Below are 10,375 nucleotides of genomic sequence, written 5' to 3'. Positions count from 1 at the left end.
CGTCCTCCTTACCCTCTCCGTTGGTGAATTATATAGACATTAGTCCGGTGTTTCCATTTTATATATGGAAAAACTGAGGCAGGGGGACAGGCTGCAAAGGAAATAACACAGCCACCAGGTTTTCCTGTCCTAGATTCCCTTTGGCCAACAGATCTCTAAATATGAGCTCTTGGCAGCTTTGTGTCATCTCTTCAGAAGCCTGAGGTAGTGGATAAGGGGATACATAAATTCCTTCTCCATTCCGAGCTACTCAAATCCCTGGCCAACTGGATGTAATGTAGAGGGAGTATCTTGAGGACCTGAGTCACAGATGAGGTCCCCGAAGGAAACTAGGTATTCCTATAAAGTCCATTATCCTGTCTGGATGGAAAAAAAAGCAACCCAGATCCAACAATAGTAACATGCATTTTTAATAAACTGCCAAGGCCTTGAACACATTTAGGCTTTATAGCTCCTTGGTTAGAGTGCTCACCTGTGTCTCTGCATTGTAATATTGCCTGAGATCTCTCAAAGAACATAATGAAATTTCAATCACAGCGTTAGAATAATGTATAGGATCAACTGTTAAACTGGAAGAACCATGAAGAGGCTCTCCTGTGTGGAGGAATTCCCAGCTAAGGAATTTCGGCAGAAATTCCAATTTGGGGTGGAGTCAAATTTTCAAGGTCTGACCAACACTGGTCATTGTTTTTGGCAGCCTATCATGGGAAGACCCTTCCTATGCTGGGGGAATGAATCCCGTCTGATGAGAGGAACCCATTTTTCCACTAGAGAAGCTAAAAAGTCAAACACTAGCCTTCCTAGTCTCCCTTGAAGCTAGAATTCCCAACCAACTCTGCTAGTCAAACTCTGAACTGGAAGCTGGTGAGGCTAGAAGCAAGGACTGACTGGACTCTGCCAATGGGGCAGCAGCAGGGGCAGCTGGCTCTGGTTCTTGGGCAGTTGTGGGGTCTCCACCAGACTAGTCTGTAGTGGGGTTTGGGTGCATTGCTGTCTGCCTGATGCATCCTCCAAGCCTGGTTCCCCCGCCCTGTTGGGATTCTGATTGCTACCCAATATCCTTTTAATGAGTTTCTCCCTGCATAAATTAGCCAGAGACCATCTCTTTTGCTTACAACTGAGAACTCACCTTAGTCACCAAAGGCTTATTGAGTAGCTACTAGGGATAAAACACTGAGGCTGAGCACCCCAAGGAATGTTCAGGAGGCCATCCCTGTTCTCACAATGTAGAAAGCTAAAAATACCAAAACGCCAGTACATAGAATTTACCAGATATATAGACCACCACTGCCTAACAGAAATATGAGCCACATATGTAATTGTAAGTTTTCTAGTAGCCACATTTTTAACGTAAAAAGAAAGAAAAAGTTAATTTTAATAATATATTTCATTTAACCCAATATATAAACATTATCATTTCAACATGTAGTAAATACAAACAATTATTGAGATATTTGTTCTTTTTTCATACTAAGATTTTGAAACTCCATCTGTATAATACAAGCCACATTTCAAATACTCAGTAGTCACATGTAGCTAGTGACTGCGGTATGGGACAATGCCCTCCATCCAGAATGTTAGGATTATAATGAATCTTAGAGCTCATTTAGTACAAACATCTCACAGATAATGAAACCCAGGCCCAGCAAGGCTAACTGACTTGCTCAAGATTAACACAGCTGGTGAAAAGGTAGAGATGAGATACAAATCCAGCTTTCTGAGTCCAAGATCAGTGCTTTTCCCATGCGCCCCTCGCCCCCCGGTTCAAAATTAGCAAAGATGGTAGAGAGCTGGGAAGACTGGACTTAATAGAAGGCCTGGAATGATGTCATACTACTGGTTTTTTAAAAACTAGCATAAACTGGACCCCTTCAGACATTTATTAAATACCCAGCATTATGCTAGGTACTGTAAGAAACCCAAAAGAAATGGAAAATATAACTAAATACACTGGTTATTCAAACTATGTTTTCCAAGTTCAGAGATGAGGGAAAAATGTAAATGAATCAAATTGTTAGGAAAGACAACTGGGTTGAGATGGGATTTGAGAAGCCTCAAAGCACAAGTTCTTAACAAGGGGTCTGTAAACTTGAATTGAAATTCAAAAAAACATTTTTGTGGGGAAGTGTTGGTGTGGGTGTGATCTATTTATTAAATATTATAATACACAGTATAGTGTGGACTTAGTAAGGGATCCATGGTTTTCACCTGACTGGCAAAGGGGTCTGTGAACAAAAAAGGTTAAGAATCCCTGCCTTAAAGAATGGAAGGACCTTAAGTCCCAACTCTTGGCTGACACTTGGACCCCCTCAGTTAATTGCAGCCTGCAAAAGTTTAAAGAGCAAATACCAAACCTCCATCAAGGGAGTGGCATCTCTCTGCTTATCCAACCCCTAAGTTGGGGTGATAAGCAGGGGATGAAGTGGCCTGGCTCTTCCTGTGATAAATTCAAAGGTCTGGGCCTCCTACTGCTGAAGTTTATATCAACACCAACACTTCATCCAAAAGGAATAAGCTAGAACGGCATTTCCCAATGTGTGCCACTGGGATGTTACTATGAGTTGTAGGGAATAAATATGTGAACACTAAGTTTAACAAGTTAAAACAGACTTCTTAGGAAGCAGATATGGCTCAAGCAATTGGGCTCCAGTCTACCATATAGGATGTCAAGGGTTCGATGCCTAAGACCTCTTGGTGAAGGCAAGCTGGCTGATGTGGAGAGTTGGCTCATGCAGAGATCTGTCCCAAGTGGAGTGCTGCCCCATGCAGGAGTGCTGGCCTGCACAGAGAGCTGGCACAGCAAGATGACACAACAAAAAGAGACACAGAGAAGAGACAATGAGAGACACAGCTGACCAGGCAGCTGAGATGGCACAAGAGATTGAGTGCCTCTCTCCCACCCTGGAAGGTCCCAGGATCGGTTCCTGGAGCCGCCTAAGGAGAAGGCAAGCAAACATTGAAGAACACACAGTGAATGGACACAGAGCAGACAATGGGTGGGGAGAAATAAATAAATATTAAAAAACAAAACAGACTTCTTAAAAAGTTTCAGGGGAGTGCAGGTGGCTCAAGCTATTGGGTGCCTCCCTTCCACAGGGGAGATTCCTTGTTTGGTTCTTGAGCACACAATGAACAAACACAAAGAGAAGACAGCAAGTGCAAACAACCATGGGGGGTGGTGTGATGGTTAGGCTACTGTGTCAATTCATCCAGGTAACTGTGCCCAGTTGTTTGGTCAAGCAGGCACTGGGCTAACTGTAATACAAGGGCATGCATGGACTTTAGTCACCATTGACTTTACTGCAATGGTAAATCAGAGATAGCTGATTACAATTACATCAGTCAGGGAGATTGCCCTCAGCATTGAGTGACGTTTTATCCAATCAGTTGAATGCCTTAAACGAGGAAGTGATTCCAACATTGAATGAGAATTTTACAGCTCGTCTTGAACAGCCAACATCTCCCAGAACTCATTAGGAGCCTTCATTTGACTTTCTTTGGAGCCCCTGGTTGCAGCCTGACTGCAGCCTGGACTTGTGCATCACCATGGTCACATGAGAGACTCTGATAAAATCGCATACTATTGACAGATATCTCTTGTTGATTCTGTTTCCCTAGAGAACCCTGACTAATACAGCTTGGTACCGGGAGTGGTTCTTGAAGAACAGAGTCTTAAACATGGGGTATCTGAGGTGGTTCTGGGAGTTTTGTAATTGGCTTTCTACTCTAATTGGACTCAAGGGTACTGATGACTTCCTTTCCAAAAATGAAGAGGCTGCTAACAGTCCTTGGTGTGAGTTGGCAGTCGAGATACACAAAATATCATCACTGGATTCCGCTACTACCATGCTTATAAGAAGCAAGGATCTGGGTGAGAGTGTTTTCAACACCTGAACAGAGTTTTGTGGAGTCAAACGGTCTAATGATGTTGGATGGCTCCTTCTAGATACTCTGGATACTGTTACAAAAGAAAGAGATGAGGTAAAGTCTTCAAATTTGAAATTTAAACAACACATGAATGATGTGAAAGTTTCTATGTGTGCTCTGAAAGAAAATCTTGTCTCCTGAAGACAAAGGCTTGAAATATCTGAGAACCAAACTCAGATTCTCATTGTGCAAGTAGCAGAGTTACAAAGGAAACTAAAATCTCAACCCTGCAGGGTTTCTGCAGTTAAAGTGAAGACAATGATAGGAAAAGAGTAGAATCCAGAGAATTGGGATGGAGACATATGGGATGATGATAATATTGGTGGAGATATTGGAACCCTGAATTCTGCTGAGACTTTACCAGATAAGCCTGCAATGGCCTGCCCTGTCCAGACCTTGTCAACCTTGTATCATCCAGCCTCCAGCTGCCCCAGGGAGTCTGGACCTCCTCCCAGCCCCGAGGGAAATACCAGCCAAATTCTGACATGCACTGCTGAGACTCCAGTCTACCCTGAGGAAACTGCCTTCCAACCCCTGCCTGAAGAGATTAATCCTGTCTCACCAGAAAAAAATGCAAGGGAATGCCCTGAGGTCAGTAGCTTGCAAGGCATGTCTAATCCTTCTCCTTACCCATCTCCACCACCTCTCTTCTTCCAGACCTATTACTAGACTAAAATCACAACAAGCCCCCAAAGGTGTAATACAAAGTGTGACCCATAAGGAAGTATACTCAGAAAGAACTGCATGAGTTTTTCCAACTTATAGAGAGAGAAATCAGGGGCATATGTGTGGGAATGGATACTAAGGGTATGGGATAATGGTGGAAGGAATGTAAAGTTGGATCAGGCTGAATTTATTGACATAGGCCCACTAAGCAGAAATTCTGGATTCAACGCTGCAGCTCGAGGGGTTAGAAAGGGCTCTAACAGTTTGTTTGGGTTGCTGACGGAAACATGGACCAAAAGATGGCCTAGCATGTCTGACGTTGAGATGCCCAATTTGCTCTGGTATACAATAGAAGAGGGAATTCAAAGGCTTAGGACAATTGGAATGCTAGAATGGATTTACCATTTGAGAGCTGCCCACTCACACCAGGAATATCCAGAGGACTCACCTTTAACCGAATGTTGAGGAATAAATTTTTCTCTAAAGTGCTATGTGGTTGCTCTTCTCTGTAGTCTAGATATTACTGTAGGGAGGGCTGTGATGGAATTAGAATCCTTAAACATTATGGGGATGATCGGATGTTGGTCTGGTAAAAGTCAAGTATAGGCAGTTAATCGCCAAAGTCAAGGTGTGCATGGCTACCACAATGAAAGGCAGATTCAAAAAAGCACCCAAAACAGTCTGAGTCATGTAGAGTTATGGCGTTGGCTAATGCATCATGGGGTACCTAGCAGTGAAATAGATGGACAGTCTACTAAATTTCTTCTGGATCTCTATAAACAGAAGAATTCTAAGTTGAGTGAACAAAACCCTAACTCAAATTACAGATGCAGAGAATCATGGCCCCTTGATCAATTCCCAGACTTGAGACAGTGTAGAGACCCAGAGCCCCTTGAATGTGGAGGAGGCCTGTTAAAGGATCCTGTTAAACTGCCCAAAATTTATACTCTTAATCTTCCTCCCACCTTTCCCCAAGGAGATCGACTGCCTTGTACCAGAGTAACTGTGCATTGGGGAAAAGGAAATGATCAGACATTTCAGGGATTATTAGACCCTGGCTCAGAAGTGACATTAATTCCAGGAGACCCACACGTCACTGTGGCCCACAGTCAGAGTAGGGCCTTATGGAGTCAGGTGATTAATGGAGTTTTAGCTCAGATCCATCTCTCAGTTGGCCCAGTGGGTCCCCAGACCCATTCTGTGGTTATTTCCCCAGTTCCAGAAAGCATAATTAGAATAGACATACTCAATAACTGGCAGAATCCCCACATTGGATCCCTGGCTTCTGGAGTGAGGGCTATTATGGATGGAAAGGTTAAGTGGAAGCCACTAGAACTGCCTCTACCTAGCAAAATAGTAAACCAAAAGCAATACCAGATTCCTGGAGGGATTGCAGAAATTAGTGCCACCATCAAGGATTTGAAGGATGCAGGGGTGGTGATTCCCACCACATCCCCATTCCACTCTCCTATTTGGCCTGTACTGAAAACAGATGGATCTTGGAGGATAGCAGTAGATTATTATAAACTTAACCAGGTGATGACTCCAATTGCAGCAGCTGTCCCAGATGTGGTATCATTTCTTGAGCAAATCAACACATCCCCTGGTACCTGGTATGCAGCTGTTGATTTGGTAAATGCTTTTTTCTCAATTGTGATTAGTAAAGACCACCAGAAACAGTTTGCTTTCAGCTGGCAAGCCCAGCAGTATACCTTCACTGTCCTGCCTCAGGTGTATAACAACTCTCCAGCCCTATGTTATAATATTGCCCACATGGATCTTGATCATCTCTCCCTCCCACAAGACCTCACACTGATCCATTATATTGATGATGTCATGTTGATAGGACCTAGTGAGCAAGAAGTAGCAAAGACTCTAGACTTATTAGTAAGGCATTTGTGTGCGAGAGGATAGGAGATGAATCCAACTAAAACACAAGGTCCTTCCACCTCAAGCATATTTCTAGGTGTCCAGTGGTGTGTGGCATGTTGAGATATCCCTTCTAAAATGAAGGATAAGCTGTTGCATCTGGCCCCTCCTACAACCAAGAAAGAGGCACAATGCCTAGTTGATCTCTTTGGATTTTGGAGACAACAGTTTCCTCATTTGAGTGTGCTACTCTGGCCCTTTTAACAGAAAATCTGCTAGTTTTGATTGGGGACTGGAACAAGAAGAGGCTCTACATCAGGCCCAGGCTGCTGTGCAAGCTGCACTACCACTTGGGCCATATGATCCAGCTGATCCAATGGTGCTGGAAGTTTCAGAGGCAAACAAAGATGCTGTCTGGAGCCTTTGGCAGGCCCCTATAGGAGAATCACAATGCAGACCCTTAGGATTTTGGAGCAAAGCCCTGCCATCCTCTGTAGATAACTATTCCCCTTTTGAAAAACAGCTTTTGACCTGCTACTTGGCCTTAGTGGAGACTGAACGCTTAACCACGGGCCATCAAGTTACCATGAGACGTGAGTTGCCTATCATGAGCTGGGTATTGTCTGACCCACCAAACCATAAAGTTGGGCATGCATAGCAGCACTCCATAATAATGTGGAAGTGGTATATACAAGATAGGGTTCGAGCAGGTCCTGAAGGCACAAGTAAGTTACATAAGGAAGTAGCCCAAATGTTCATGGTCACCACCCCTGTCATGTTTACCTTTTCTTTCCCAGCCCACAGCTTTGGCTTCTTGGGGAGTCCCTTACAGTCAATTGACTGAGGAAGAGAAAACTTGTTTTCTCTGGTTTACCGATGATTCTGCACAGTATGCAGGTACCACCCCGAAAGTGGACAGCTGCAGCACTGCAGCCTGTTTCTGGGACATCCCTGAAGGACAATGGTGAGGGCAAATCCCCCTAGTGGGCAGAACTTCAGGCAGTGCACCTGTTGTTCATTTTGCTTGGAAAAGAAATAGACGGTGGTATGTTTGTACACTTATTCATGGGCTTTTGCCAATGGTTTGGCTGGATGGTCAGGGAATTGGAAGAAACACTGTATTAGTCAGGGTTCTCTAGGAAAATAGAATCAACAAGAGATATCTGTCAATAGTATGCAATTCTATAAGAGTCTCTCATGCACAAGTCTCTCCTGAACAAGACCAGGTTCTACATGTCTGTATGAAGGTCCAATGAAGGTTCTTGATGAGTTCTGGGAAATGTTGCCTGTCCAAGATGAGCTGGGAAATTCTCACTGAATGCTGGAATCACTTCCCCTTTTAAGGCATTCAACTGATTGGCTTAAGCATCATTCATTGCTGATGTCAAACTCCCAGACTGATGTCATTATAACCAGCTATCTGTGATTTACCACTGCAGTAAAGTCAATGGTGACTAAAGTCCATGCATGCCCTTGTATTACAGTTAGCCCAGTGCTTGCTTGACCAAACAACTGGGCACAATTACCTGGCCGAGTTGACACAATAGCCTAACCATCACAAACGTGATTGGAAAATTGGTGACAAAGTAGTCTGGGGAAGAGCTATGTGGTAGACCTTTCTGGGTGGGCAAAAAACATGAAAATATTTATATCCCACGTGAATGTTCACTAGAAAGTGACTTCAGCAGAGGAAGATTTTAATAATCAAGTGGATAAGATGACCCTCTCTTGGCTAATGCTCAGCCTCTTTCCTCAGCCATTCCTGTCATTGCCCAATAGGCTCATAAACAAAGTGGCCATGGAGGTAGCGATGGAAGTTATGCATGGGCTCAGCAACATGGACTTCCCTTACCAAGGCTGACTTGGCTACAGTCACTGGTGAGTGCCCAATCTGCCAGCAGCAAAGACCCACACTCAACCCCCGATATGACACCATTCCTCGAAGTGACCATCCTGCTACCTGGTGGCAGGTTGACTACATTGGACCACTTTCACCGTGGAAGGGGCAGGGATTGTTTTAACTGGAATAGACACATACTCTGGATATGGGTTTGCATTTCCTGTATGCAATTCTTCTTCTAAAACTACCATCCGTGGCCTTACCAAATGTCTTATCTACCTCCATGGCATTCCACACAGCATTGCTTCCAATCAAGGAACCCATTTCACAGCAAATGATTTGCAGGAATGGGCACATACCCATGGAATTCACTGGTCTTACCGTGTTCCCCACCATCCTGAAGCAGGTGGATTGATAGACCGGTGAAATGGTCTTTTGAAGACTCAATTACAGTGCCAGCTAGGTGGCAATACCTTGCAGGACTGGGGCAATGTTCTTCAAGAGCCTGTGTATGCTCTAAACCAGCATCCACTCTATGGTGCTGTTTCTCCCAGAACCAGGATCCATGGGAGCAGGAATCAAGGGGTGGAAATGGGAGTGGCACCACTCACTATTATATAGGATGTTAATATTAGGCAAATCTGGGTGAGGAGTACCTGGAGTTCTCCATGCTACAACTTTTCTGTAGGTCAAAAATTAGTTCAAAATAAAAAGTTTTTTTAAAACTATGGAATAAAATTGAAATTTAAAATAATTGCATGCACTTAATATTTTTTCACAAATTTGGAAAAGACAGTTATTCCATTTTAGTTAAGAATATTTTATCCCTGCTTAAAGATTCCCAAAGGGAATACAGTTTAGGAAACATGGCAGGAGGAGACCTGAGACCCTAGCATGGCTTTGCTGCTAATTCAATTAACAGAACCCCTTGATTTTGCAGATAAGGATATCAGACCACATTTGTGGTTCTTTCCTGAGGATTCTGGGTATGTGTATGTTGTAAAAGTTCTCCAAGGCAATGCATTTACATGCTGGGCTTGGCTTTGAGACTGGCTACATTTGAGCAACACGGAGGCTCTCAGAAAGTAACTCGTAGGTACCCTGCAGCTCTAGGCCTTGTTCTTATTTCAGGTACACAGACTCACAAGCATAGTCATTACTATCAAGGGCTCATAGTTGGACCTTCATTCTTTTTTGGTCTTTGCCATTGCACTTGGGGGATTGTTGCTGTTCCTTTAGGGACTGTGATAGAGCTCCCCTGGCTAGGAACTCAGCACTCTCTCAGTTGTTGTTTTTAATTGTATCCACTATGAAAATATCCAAACATTTTTATGTATCCTGGATATATGCTCTGTAGAACTCCCTGCCAACCATGTGTTCCCTATCAATAACATCCCACACCAGTATTCCTCCCCTGCCATTGGTGAACCTCTCTGTGATCCAAAACTTCTTCAAAAGTGAAGCCCAATATATTACCAGGTTCCATTAATAGTAAAATGGAATATAGTGATGAGTTTAAAGGTTAGATATAGAATACTGGACTGACCATGTGATAGCCAGGCCCTGAGCCTCAACAGACTTTAGCTCCTACACTCTGGTTTATTGGACTTACCCCACTCAGCTAACATGGAGGTGAAGAAGGTCAACCACCACACCAGGGAGCCAAGAGTGCCTACAACTGAAAGCAGGAGGATTGCATCCAGCATTCATGTGGAATCTAAACCCCCTCTTGATATAGATGTGGAGTGGACACAACCATTCCAAGGTCCACAGGATGGAGCAATAGAGTATGGATTAAAGTGGACTTACTGATATTCTATTCATGAACTACTGTGATTAGTAATCAAAGAAAATGTGGCATTGGTGTGGAGAAAGTAGCCATGGTGGCTGCTGGGGGTAGGGAGTGGGAGGAAGAGATGAGATGTGGGGGCATTTTCAGGACTTGGAGTTGTCCTTGGTGGTGCTGCAGGGACAGTTACCGGACATTGTATGTCCTTCCATGGGCCACTGGGTGGAATGTGGGAGAGTGTGGGCTATGATGTGGACCATTGATCATGAGGTGCAGCGGTGCTC

The sequence above is a fragment of the Dasypus novemcinctus genome, chromosome 16 (assembly GCF_030445035.2).
Source record: "Dasypus novemcinctus isolate mDasNov1 chromosome 16, mDasNov1.1.hap2, whole genome shotgun sequence".
NCBI classification, from domain to species: Eukaryota; Metazoa; Chordata; class Mammalia; order Cingulata; family Dasypodidae; genus Dasypus; species Dasypus novemcinctus.
Note: the sequence above shows the minus strand (reverse complement) of the source record.